This window comes from Somniosus microcephalus, chromosome 5, assembly GCF_052327205.1.
Source record: "Somniosus microcephalus isolate GS21.2 chromosome 5, FLI_Smic_1.0, whole genome shotgun sequence".
Lineage (NCBI taxonomy): Eukaryota > Metazoa > Chordata > Chondrichthyes > Squaliformes > Somniosidae > Somniosus > Somniosus microcephalus.
In genome coordinates, this window is record NC_140991.1 from 261,026,784 (window position 1) to 261,040,837 (window position 14,054).

Genomic DNA, 14,054 nt, shown 5'->3' on the forward strand with positions numbered 1-14,054 from the left:
TTTTACTTCCTCTTTCCCGACTAACCTGGGAGGTTCCAGGTCTTGGCTCTTGGCTCCGCCCCTGACTTCTCTTACATAAAGATCCCAGGATCTGTATGACTCATTCCTCTGAACCAGTCGGCGTGTTGAGATGTTAGCTCTGATCTTAGTGATTAAAAGCCAACTTGTTTAAGTCTATAACTTCTAGTTTTGTGGTTATTGAAGGTCCATCAATCTGTTAGTGGGAAATTCCTCCTAAATTCTTTTTCTGATCAGTTCTACTTCCTCAGTTAATTTAAAATAATATTTTGAGTTAACTTTTTCCATACACTTAACAATCTTTTATACCGCAATAAGATCACCTGTCATGTACTGCCATTCTAGGCTGAAAGGCCCAAGTATAACCAATCTTTCCTCATAACTCAGACCCCTGATATTAGGGATCAGTGTTATAGTTGTCCCTGCTTTGCTTGCAATGTTTGAATGTCTCTCTTGTTTCTTGGTGACCAGAAGTGGATGCAGTATTCAAGATGCAATGTATCACCACCCTGTCCAACTTATATTCTATTGTTTTGGCCATACAGATGGCTCGGTTGATAGCTGCTCTGCATTGGTTGAACATGTTTTGAAAGAAAATAAAGAACTTGCATTTATATAGCACCTTTCACAACCTCAATGTTTTAAAGCACTTCACAGCCAATGCAGTACTTTTTGAAGGTTATAATTTAGGGAAATGCAGCAGCCAGTTTGCATACAGCAAGGACGCTCAAACAGCAATGAGGCAAATGACCAGATAATCTGTTTTTAGGGATTAGTGTTGCCTAAGACAAATAATTCCACAGTTCCACGCCGCAGCAGGTCAGAATGGCGCTCCGGAGCGACACCAGCAGTCCATCATGACGTTTTGCTCTTCATATATTCTTTGGCGACATGGCCTGTGCATGAATTCAGCCCAGCGGCTGGTATAAGACCCAGAAGCCAAAGGTCACCCAGTGGCCTGTCCAATTCAGCTCCTGCCATTTCTGGATAGTGAATCCATGTCGTATCCTTTTTCCTCCACGTCATTGTCAAAGAATGAGCCCAGGTAGAAATAACAACAGAAAACACTGGAAAAACTCAGCAGACCAGGCAGCATCTGGCCTGCTGAGTTTTTCCAGAGTTTTCTGTTGTTATTTCAGATTTCCAGCATCTGCAGTATTTTGCTATTGTATTAGATCAGGTAGAAGATGCTCAACACCAGAAAGAGGACTTTCATCAGATGATTCATTTTATTGTGTTTTATGCAGTTTCCCCGGCATGTCCTGAAGAGGACACAAGCATTGAATATGATGGACACCTTATTTCTCAGCATATGCTCCATGTACATGATGAATCCAAGAGAGGAGAGGACCGCTCCACAGTGGAAACAAACCATGCAGCAACACGGTGTAAGTGATGAGGATCGCAGGGAACATCCTCATGTGATGAAATATATTCCATTCATCACTGCCTGTTTTCTGTGTCTTTTCCCTTCCCCCAGTCCTCATGTATTATGTATTGGAATGTGCTGGAACTGGTTGTGTGCAGGGCTCCGCCCATACCTGGCTCCTTGGTAATCTAAGTTCAGTCAGGCAGCAGCCTCCTGAAGGAAGACATCTCTCTATTTTACGTGTTATGTTCTGAGTTAATAAAAGCCTTACTTTTGTTCTGCTAACTTCGAGTCTCGGAATAATTGAGGCACATCAATTTTATTAACTCAATTTTCAACACTATGGATCAACTCCTGAAACCCGAACGTTTGGATTTGGATCAACATGCTCCGGACGCATCAGCACGCTTCGGACACTGGTTTGACTGTATGGAATTCTTCCTGGACAATTCCGCAGCCGTCAAAGACGCTACGGACACTGCGAAGATGAGACTCGGAATGCTACGGAATTGGGTAAGCCACCGGGTTTACCCCCTCATCCAAGACGCCGATACGTACCTGGCCGCCTGCAACACCTTAAAGGCGCATTACCAGCAGCCTACGAATGAGGTGTATGCTAGGCATCTACTCGCTACTCGCGCACAGCGACCTGGGGAATCGGTGGAGGAGTTCCTAAGCATCCTGAAAAAGCTTGGCAAGGACTGTAAGTGCCGAGATGTAAAAGCCGCAGTGTACACCGACGAGCTTGTTCGCGATGCCTTTATCACAGGCCTCAGCTCCACTCACATCCGGCAAAGACTGCTGGAAAAAACGGAGTTGGTCCTGAAACAGGCTGCGGACACCGCGCGGTCCCTGGAGATGGCCCAGAGAAACTCGGGCGCCTACTCTTCAGCCCGCGCCGCCCACGCCGCCACGTGTGCGCCGAGGGCGCCGCCATCTTGGAAGGCATCTTCCCCGCCCGGCAGCCCGACACCGTCGGGGCCCCGCTCTCCCCCCAGAAGCCCTACGACAGCCGCGACGCGTCAAGGACCCAACTGCTACTGCTGCGGGCAGCCAAAGCACACCAGAAACCTGTGCCCGGCGAAAGGCACCACCTGCTTTAAGTGCGGTAAGAAGGGGCACTTCGGGAAGGTGTGCAGAGGGAACCCCGCCGGAAAACCAACCGCCGGAAAACCCGCCACCGCCGCGTGTGCGCCGTGGGAGCGGCCATCTTGGACGCCATCTTGCCCGACCTCGTGGGGTCCGCCATCTTATGAGCAGACAGCGTGGACGCCATCTTGTCTCGATCAGGGCCCTACAGTGGCATCGGTCACAGTGGACCAGACCAGGCCGCATCCGCTATCCAAATCAATGGTGGACATCGAGGTAAACGGGTGCCGGGTTAAATGCTTAATTGACAGTGGAAGCACGGAGAGTTTTATCCACCCTGAACTGGCACAACAACTCTCCCTAAAGGTGGTCCCTGCTCAGGGTACCATCTCTATGGCCGATAAAACCCAGACATCGACCATTCTGGGTTACTGCACGGTACAATTGTGCGTTAACGGAACTGTGTATGATAATTTTAAAGTATTAATCATGAAGAACCTATGTGCGAGCGTGATCTTGGGTTTGGATTTCCAGTGCAACCACCAAAGCATCACGCTCAAGTACGGTGGGTCCCAGCCGCCCCTCACAGTGTGCGGTCTGGCTACCCTGAAGGTAAAGCCGCCTTCGCTATTCGCGAACCTTACCCCTAACTGCCGGCCAATAGCGACCAAAAGCAGGAGGTACAGCTGGGAGGACAGGCGGTTTATCGCGACCGAGGTAGACAGGCTCCTGAAAGAGCGCATTATTGAACACAGCAACAGCCCGTGGCGCGCCCAAGTGGTAGTGGTAAGGGGTAGCGAGAAGAAACGGATGGTGATCGACTATAGTCAAACGATCAACAGGTACACCCTACTAGACGCCTACCCGCTACCCCGCATATCAGAAATGGTGAACCAAATCGCCCAATACCGGGTGTTCTCCACCATCGACCTCAAGTCAGCATACCACCAGCTCCCTATCAGACCAGAGGACCGCCCGTACACCGCCTTCGAGGCGAACGGACGCCTCTACCAATTCCTCAGAGTCCCCTTTGGGGTGACAAACGGGGTCTCGGTCTTTCAGAGGGAGATGGATCGCATGGTCGATGACCACCACTTGCAGGCAACCTTCCCCTACCTCGACAACGTCACCATCTGCGGTCACAACCAGCAGGATCACGACTCGAACCTCGAGAGGTTCCTGAAAACCGCACAAAAACTCAACCTCACCTATAACGAGGACAAGTGCGTTTTCAACACCACGCGCCTCTGCATACTGGGCAGCGTGGTGGAGAATGGGGAAATCGGACCAGACCCCGACCGATTGCGCCCCCTACGGGAGCTGCCCCTGCCCAACACTCCCAAAGCCCTGAAAAGGTGCCTGGGGTTATTTTCTTACTATTCCCAATGGGTCCCCAACTACTCCGACAAAGCCCGCCCCCTCTTGAAAGCATCCTCTTTTCCGCTCTCTGCTGAGGCCCACGCCGCCTTCAAAAGCATTAAGCAGGATATTGAGCGGGCCACGCTACAGGCAGTGGATGAGAACACTCCATTTCAAGTGGAAAGTGATGCGTCCGACTTCGCCTTGGCGGCCACCCTCAACCAGGCGGGGCGGCCCGTAGCTTTCTTCTCGAGGACCCTCCAAGGCCCCGAGATCAGACACTCCTCCGTGGAAAAGGAGGCCCAAGCCATCGTGGAGGCAGTGCGCCACTGGCGCCACTACCTAGCCGGCAAACGCTTCACCCTACTTACCGACCAGCGGTCGGTAGCGTTTATGTTCAACAATAAACAGAGGGGGAAGATTAAAAATGATAAGATTCTTAGGTGGCGGATCGAGCTCTCCACCTTCGAGTACGACATCATTTACCGGCCAGGGGCCCTTAACGAATCCCCTGACGCCCTCTCACGAGGGATGTGTGCCAGCGCCACCGAGGATCGGCTACAGACCCTCCACAACGACCTCTGCCACCCAGGGGTCACGCGGCTGTTCCACTTCATAAAGTCCCGTAACTTACCCTACTCGATTGAGGAAGTTCGGTTTCTGACCAGGAACTGCCGCACTTGCGCTGAGTGCAAGCCTCGGTTCTACCGCCCAGATAGAGCCCACTTAATCAAAGCTACACGGCCCTTCGAGCGGCTCAGCTTAGATTTCAAGGGCCCCCTCCCGTCCGTCGACCGCAATGTTTACTTCCTGAACATTGTGGACGAATACTCCCGTTTCCCATTCGCCTTCCCCTGCCCAGACATGACCAGCGCCACGGTCATTAAATGCCTCAACAGCCTGTTCTGCCTGTTCGGTATGCCGAGCTATATCCACACGGATAGGGGGGCGTCCTTCATGAGTGAAGAGCTACGCCAGTACATGCTGTCCAAGGGGATCGCCACGAGCCGTACCACCAGCTACAACCCCCGGGGTAACGGCCAGGTGGAGCGAGAGAACGGGACAGTGTGGAAAGCAGTCACTCTAGCTCTAAGGACCAAGGGCCTCCCTATCTCCCGCTGGCAGGAAGTCCTCTCGGATGTGCTCCATTCGATACGGTCGCTATTGTGTACGGCCACTAATGCCACGCCTCATGAACGAATGTTTGTCTTTCCTCGGAAATCCACCTCAGGCGTATCCATGCCGTCATGGCTCTCCACCCCAGGTCCGGTACTCGTGCGAAGGCATGTGAGGGGCCACAAGACGGACCCTCTCGTGGAGCCAGTACACCTACTCCACGCCAACCCCCAATACGCATATGTCCGGCACGCCGACGGAAGGGAGGACACCGTGTCCATAAAAGACGTCGCCCCAGCCGGCATCGACAACAACCACGGCAATAGCAGCGACGACGATCACAGCAACCCTTACCCACCCAATATTCTTTCATCACCCCCGGAAGAACATCGACCAACGGCACCCCCACCAACTACCCCTTCAACAACCCCGGCGGCACCCCCGGCAGAGACCCAGGAGGCTACCGGGGACACCCAGCCGACACCCGCGGCACCACAACAGCCACGTCGGTCGCAGAGGACTATCAAACCCCCGAACAGACTAAATCTATAGAAGGGGTGAATGTGATGAAATATATTCCATTCATCACTGCCTGTTTTCTGTGTCTTTTCCCTTCCCCCAGTCCTCATGTATTATGTATTGGAATGTGCTGGAACTGGTTGTGTGCAGGGCTCCGCCCATACCTGGCTCCTTGGTAATCTAAGTTCAGTCAGGCAGCAGCCTCCTGAAGGAAGACATCTCTCTATTTTACGTGTTATGTTCTGAGTTAATAAAAGCCTTACTTTTGTTCTGCTAACTTCGAGTCTCGGAATAATTGAGGCACATCACATCCTCAAAATTATAACATTTTTAAACACGTACAAATTCAGCCAGCAAGACATCAGAACTTTCTGGTTGGTCACTGTGGTAAACCACGTTCACTATCGTATCACTGTTAGTAGTTAGCACTGTTCACCACTGTTCGTTATAACTGTATCACTGACCACTATTGTATCACGGTACGAGGTCGCCTCTTGCCACACTGCTATACCTGGGATGACCACTGCCGACTCCGCCTTGGCTCCACCCACCAGGCCAGGTATAAGGGTGAGCGACTGGCTGGTATTCCTCCTGCTTGGATCGGATCACCCACGAGAGTGGGCTCTGTTATTTAGTCAATAAAAACCTTTAGTCACCTTCGTAACTCTTCGCCTTTTATTGGAGGAATTGATAGGTATATCAATTTTATTGACTAAATTTAATGATGTCCGACAACAAGTCACAACCGGCGGAGGAGCCACCAGCGCAGCTCCCAGGAGCACAGCCACACCAGCCAGCTTGGCTGCGAGCCCTCAGACCGCCGTACCTGGACCTGAACCCAGGAGCAGCAAACTCAGCCGCAGACTTTAAACACTGGCTGGTCTGCTTCGAATCATACCTGAGAGAAGCCAGCGTCCCTCAGGCATCCAAACTAAGTGTCCTGCAGGCACAACTGAGCCCGAGAGTATACACTCTCATCGAGGACATGACTACCTACGAGACCGCCATCAACCTGCTGAAACAGAAGTACCGGACCCCGGTAAACTACATGTACGCTAGGCACCTCCTAAGATCACGGCCGCAACAGCCAGGAGAATCAGTAGCCGAATTCTCACAGGCGCTATATGCACTCGCCAGGAACTGTGACATTAAATCGGTGTCGGCAGCCGAAAATACTGAAGATAATATCCGCGACGCATTCCTGAAAGGCCTACGGTCCGAGTACTCACGGCAAAGACTGCTGGAAGCTAAAGACCTCAGCATGGAAAAAGCTGAAGCCCTCGCTATCTCCCTGGAAGTGGCCCACCAAGATCAGGAAGCATTCACCAGGTACTGCTCGCGACCCTGGGACTCGGGCCCGACCCCTACCACAGCACCCTTCCCAGCGCCGCCCCCGGGACCTACCTCTGCGTCGGCGTCCCGGACCCGACCGGCCCCGCCACCCCCGGCACCGGCCCCGACATCGGGCATCCGCGATCGGGCCGCCGGCTGTTTTTTTTGTGGCCAGGAGAAGCACCCGAGGTCGCGCTGCCCAGCCAAGAACTCCATATGCAAAACCTGCCTGAAGAAAGGCCACTTCTCCAAGGCCTGCAGGAGCGGATCCTCAGAGGCCAGCAGTGCCGCATGCGAACTATGGGGGCGGCCATCTTCGTTTAGGGCAACTGAGGCCAGCATCCCCACACATGAGTCATGGGGGCGGCCATCTTTGTTTAGGGCAACTGAGGCCAGCATCCCCACACATGAGTCATGGGGGCGGCCATCTTTGATTAAGGCAACCGACCCCAATAGTGCCTCATGTGAGCTACGGGGGCAGCCATCTTCTCCGTCATTTTGCCCTACCTCGTGGGAGACGCCATTTTACTCACCACGCCCGACCGCCTCGCCTGCAGATGACAACGACTCGCTCAGCTACACACTAGCTTCCGTCACCCTGGACCAAGCCCGCCCGCACCATCTGTCCAAGTCAATGATGGACATCAAAGTGAACGGCCACGCCACGACCTGCCTGTTCGACAGCGGAAGCACGGAGAGCTTCATCCACCCAGACACGGTGAGCCACTACTCCCTCTCTGTCCTACCAACGCGCAGCCGAATCTCGATGGCATCGAGGTCCCACGCCACGGACATCAGCGGCTACTGTGTCGTGACCCTGTCGGTTAAGGGCACGGAGTATAAAAACTTTAAACTCCTCGTCCTCCCCCATCTCTGCGCTGCCGTCCTACTAGGGCTGGACTTCCAATCCCACCTCCAAAGCGTAACCCTAGCATACGGTGGACCCCTCCCCCCACTCACAGTCAACAACCAGCAAACGTTAAACCGCCCACCGCGTAACACCTGCAGCCTCTCCACCCTCAAGGTCCCGCCACCCTCTCTGTTTGCTAACCTTACCCCTGACTGCAAACCCGTCGCTACCAAGAGCAGGCGGTATAGCGCCGGGGACAGAGCCTTCATTAGCTCTGAGGTGCGGCGCCTCCTGAAAGAGGGCATTATCGAGGGGAGCAGCAGCCCCTGGCGTGCCCAGGTCGTAGTCGTAAAGACCGGCGATAAAAACCGCCTGGTCATCGACTACAGCCAGACCATAAACAGATATACCCAGCTGGACGCATACCCCCTCCCCCGCATATCTGACATGGTCAATCAGATTGCACAGTATAAAGTATTCTCGACCATCGACCTGAAGTCGGCCTACCACCAACTCCCTATCCACCCTGAGGACCGCCAGTATACCGCCTTCGAGGCGAATGGGCGCCTATACCACTTCCTTAGGGTCCCCTTCGGTGTCACTAATGGGGTCTCGGTCTTCCAAAGGGAGATGGACCAGATGGTTGACCAGAACGAACTGCAGGCTACATTCCCCTACCTAGATAACGTCACTATCTGCGGCCGCGACCGGCAGGAACATGACGCGAATCTGGAGAAATTCCTCTGTACGGCCCAACGGCTGAACCTCACCTACAATAAGGAGAAATGCGTGTTTAACACCACGCGCCTTGCCATCCTCGGCTGCGTAGTGGAGAACGGAATCATCGGCCCCGACCCAGAAAGAATGCGCCCCCTCATGGAGCTACCCCTCCCCCACTGCCCTAAAGCACTTAGGAGAACCCTGGGGCTTTTCGCCTACTATGCCCAATGGGTACCCAATTACGCGGACAAAGCCAGACCCCTCCTGAAAGCCACTTCCTTCCCCCTCACGGAGGAGGCGTGCGCGGCCTTCTCCCTCATTAAGGGAGACATAGCCAAGGCCACGATGCACGCAGTGGACGAGTCCATCCCCTTCCAGGTGGAGAGCGACGCATCCGACTTCGCCTTAGCCGCCACCCTAAACCAGGAGGGGAGGCCAGTGGCCTTCTTCTCAAGGACCCTACAGGGCCCCGAGATCCGACATTCGTCGGTCGAGAAAGAGGCCCAGGCGATCGTGGAGGCAGTACGGCGCTGGAGGCACTACCTGGCAGGCAAACGATTTACCCTCCTCACCGACCAGCGTTCGGTGGCTTTCATGTTTAATAACAAGCTGAAGGGCAAAATCAAGGATGACAAGATTTTGAGATGGAGAATCGAGCTCTCCACCTACGATTATGAGATCTTGTACCGGCCAGGCAAGCTGAACGAATCCCCTGACGCCCTTTCACGAATGACATGCGCCAGCGCGCATATCGATAGGCTTCAGACCCTCCACGACCAGCTCTGCCACCCCGGAGTCACCAGACTCTACCATTTCATTAAGGCCCGCAACCTGACCTACTCCATCGAGGAGGTCAGGACCATGACCAGGAACTGCCAGACCTGTGCGGAGTGCAAACCGCACTTCTATAGGCCGGACCGAGCAAGCCTGATCAAGGCCACCCGCCCCTTCGAGCGCCTGAGCATCGACTTTAAGGGGCCCCTCCCGTCCTCTGACCGTAATGTGTACTTCCTCAACATCGTTGATGAGTACTCCCGTTTCCCCTTTGCCTTCCCCTGCCCCGACATGACCAGTAGCACGGTCATTAAGTGCCTGAATGCCCTCTTCGCCTTGTTCGGGTTCCCGAACTATATACACAGCGACCGGGGCTCCTCCTTCATGAGCGAGGAACTCCGGCAATACCTCCTAGAGAGAGGTATTGCAGCAAGCAGGACCACCAGCTACAACCCCAGAGGTAACGGTCAGGTGGAAAGAGAGAACGCGACGGTATGGAAGGCCGTCCTCTTAGCCTTAAAGTCTAAGGGCCTCCCAACCTCCCGCTGGCAAGAAGTCCTCCCGACAGCGCTGCACTCCATCCGGTCATTACTTTGCACGGCCACTAACATCACCCCCCATGAACGAATGTTCGTTTTCCCCAGGAAGTCGACTACGGGAACCACTCTACCAACCTGGCTGACCACCCCGGGGCCGGTCTGGCTGCGGAAACACGTGAGGGCCCATAAAACGGACCCCCTGGTCGAGAGGGTGAACCTCCTGCACGCCAACCCCCAGTACGCCTACGTGGCGTACCCAGACGGGCGGGAGGACACTGTCTCCCTACGAGACCTCGCACCCTCAGCCGATCCGGAAACACCGCCACCACCCCCCCCAACCCCAGCCCAGGTAGACGGCATGCCGGAACCCCACGAGCCCTCGCCGACCACGCAAACACCAGCATCAACATCGGATAAGGCACCAGCACCGGATAAGGCAACACCACCGCTGCGGCGATCGGAGAGGCTTACGAAGCCTCCGGACAGACTGACCTACCAGAATTGGTAGTACACTTCACCCCGCCGGACTTAATTCTAAACAAGGGGTGAATGTGGTAAACCACGTTCACTATCGTATCACTGTCAGTAGTTAGCACTGTTCACCACTGTTCGTTATAACTGTATCACTGACCACTATTGTATCACGGTACGAGGTCGCCTCTTGCCACACTGCTATACCTGGGATGACCACTGCCGACTCCGCCTTGGCTCCACCCACCAGGCCAGGTATAAAGGTGAGCGACTGGCTGGTATTCCTCCTGCTTGGATCGGATCACCCACGAGAGTGGGCTCTGTTATTTAGTCAATAAAAACCTTTAGTCACCTTCGTAACTCTTCGCCTTTTATTGGAGGAATTGATAGGTATATCAATCACCACCTCAACCATTGAATGAAGCACCTCCAGATTCCAGGGCCTTAAGACTACCAGCTCCCATTTTTCATTGTCCTCCTCTTCTGTGTAGCTGTGTCCTACCAGGGTGGCGTGGTCTTGGATAGGAAGCCCACAAAGTAATTACTAAAGTGGAAGGAGATGGCACTGTTGTAGTCTCAACCACCTTTTCAGCAATCTGTCTCTGTAGACTGTGATGAAATAGGGGAAGAGGTAAAGGGACAACGCATGTTGAGGTGGCAAGCCAATGACTCCTAGGCCTCTTTCAGCTTCAGCCTAAGCTACTTCAATATCATTCATGGAGGAAGTGATAATCCATGTGGGCTATGGTAAGCCCCTGATTGTGTAGGTGAGTTGCTGATATGTCTGGTCCAGTTAGACTTTTGGTGAGTGGTGACTTCTAGGTTATTGATGAAGGGGAACTTTGCGATTGTGGTGCCTTTGAAGGTCAGGTGGTTGAGCACTCATGTGGCATGAATGTTACTCAAGCCTGAATGTTGTCTAGGTCCTGCTGTAGGCTGACATGACCAAAGCCATTATCTTTAGCCCCTGCTACAAATTTTGTTCACTAGCCATTGATTCCAGTCCCCTTCTTGGCCATTGTTTCAGGCTGAACCAGACGGTTTGCAACCTCGGGGTCCTATTTGACCTGGAGCTGAGCTTCCGACCCCATATCCTCTCCATCACCAAGATCGCCTACATTCACCTCCGTAATGCTGCCCTGGCCTCAGCCCACCTGCTATTGAAACCCTTATCCATGGTTTTGTTACCTCCAGACTCGACTATACCAATGCTGACCTGGCTAGCCTCCCATCTTCCACCCTCTAAACTTCAGCTCATCCAAAACTGTGTTGCCCGAAGCCTAACATACACCAAGTTTAATTCACCCATCACCAGTGCTCGCTGATCTACATTGGCTCCCAGTCTACCAATGCCTCAAATTTAAAATTCTCATCCTTGTGTTCAAATCCCTCCATGGCATCACCCCTTCCTATCTCAATCCTCCTCCAGCCCTACTGCATTCCAATTCTGGTCTCTTGTGTATCCCTGATTTCCTTTGCCTCACCATTGGTGGCCATGCCTTCAGCTGTCTATTATTAATACACTAATCTCTAATTTGTTTACAAATTTCATCCTCAATTTCCTTTCCATTGTTCGGGTGGTTTAAGATACTTCAGTAATGTGTCAATCCATTGCTCAACTCAATCGAAAGGTATTTTATTTCGCCAACTTCTCTATTTAAATCTTTACACTCTAATGATATCTCTAATCCCAACCCTTCTTCCTTCCCTACACCTCCTGAAAGTTTTATACCCAAGAATATTTAATTGCCAACCCTGACCTAGTTGCAGCCCCTTGGTTACAATTTTCTATTTTAATCAATGACTCCAGCTTCCCATTTTTGTTTCTTCTATTCTGTGCATTGAAATACATATGCATTAGTTTGAATTTCCTTGGTTTGACTATCATTTTTTTACCATCTCACTTTCTGACATGTTTTTACAATCTTGTACTGTTTGAACTCTTTCAATCTTTTTACTTCCTTATTACCTATGCATGCAAAGCTGCCGACTTTCCTCTAGCTTTGCCCCTCCCCATAGCTCTAGTTAACCGACTTGTGAGGATATTGTTCCCAGCTCTGTTCAGATGTCAGCTGTCCCATTGGTACAGTTCACCCCTACCTCAAAACTGGTCCCAATGTGCCAAGAATATGAACTATTTTTCCCCACACCATAGCTCTAACCTTGCATTTAGCTTCATACTCTGGTTTATTATACTGGCTAGAACATGTCATTAGTAGTCATCCTGGGAGTACTACCTTTGAGATCCTGCTTCTTAATCTACCTAATTTCTGGAACTCTTTATGCAGAACCTGTAACACAGTATATCATATTACAGTAGTACAACTTTTTTTGTTGCAAGTTATCTGTAATTAGTAGATAGGTTTTGAAAACTGATAATCTCATTAGCGGAAAGGTCAGTAATTAATGTATAATTAAAGCCTGCATTCTCCAAATGAGTTCAACTCCCACAGCTTTTTGGCATGGTCATTAGAGACTTACAGATATTTGGGATAAAAATTCTTGTATTTTGCCCCAGCAGCAGAAATCCTCAAACATTTTGCAGCTAAACATAGTCTATACCTGTATTTAGAGGATGCAAACTTGAATTAATGCAGTGAAGCGTGCTAGCAGATTCATTATTCCCACCTCAAATAAACCCAGCTGTGCTTCAAGTGCTGTGGCAGAATAGAACAAGCTGCAGCTTAAAGGGAAGGAAAAATAAAACAGGCCAGGTAGAGTGTAAAGAGTACACCTAACCTCTTAACCTCAGAAGAGACATACCCTGCTGTAAGCAGTGTAATGTTTATGTTTGCTACACCACTTATTTTTGACCCTCTTGGGGTAAAATATCAAGTAACAAATGGAAGCGGAATTAACACATCCATTTACCACTATAAAATGGTTCAATTTTGTATAACTGAACTTTTCAGAAACTCAATTTTGGTGCGTCTTCAAAAGTTGAAAATGATGGTAGGATCCATGACTGCTTTCTTACTCCTGTGGAAATGAGTGAAGGGAAACGAACTAGCTTCTCATTCTTTCATTCCAATGTTTACTGACAATGTAGTAGTTTTACCTTGACTTACTGGTACAGAAGAGGGGCAGGGTAAAATCTCCAGGAATTTCTTTGGGGGTTCTCCTGATCAGCTGCCGTAACTTTGACAAAGGATCTCCATAAGTCCTGGATAGATAGGTATATGGGGTTTCCGCCAAAGCTATGGCGACCGATCGGGAGAACCCAAAAGGAAATCGTCAACCATTTTTACCCTCTTGTAAGACTATCCACACTATAAACAGGATACTTTAATTGGCAAGACTAAAAAACTCAAGTACAGAGCTGCTAAACGACTATAGAAAAACATACACCCTCACCTGTATTTAGTGAACCTCAACTGAAATCCTGATCTCCCATCTTCCTCCCTGTGAATCACAATCTCAGGCAAATAGTGCAGTGCAGCACAGAAAACACCATATTCAGTATAATATATTGCATAGTACAAACCAGAGATCAATAGAGTCAGAATATTATGTCCAGCCTAGCACCTAAATAGGTTATCTGCCTAGTTTGCCTGTTCTAGTCACTGTTCAGGGTGCCTATGAAGAACCCATTTAATCTGCTGCATATAGATTAGGAGTGGCCAACATGCATCTTCTGAGCCAGAGGCAACTCTTCTGTTGCTGAAATGTAGCTCGTCTCCTGCTCATGCACTCAATCCTGTGCGAGAGATGCAGAACTACAAAGGACATGATCATTCACAATAAAAGGATATCTTCTTCCATTCTGATCATAAACTATTAATTTTCACCCAAATGTGCCAATTTATCAGGCGGCGAGGCCCGTCACACACACTGGGCTCAAACTGTAAACCTACCTGCAGCCTGGCAGACAAGCAGGGATTATTAGCATCTTTGGTAT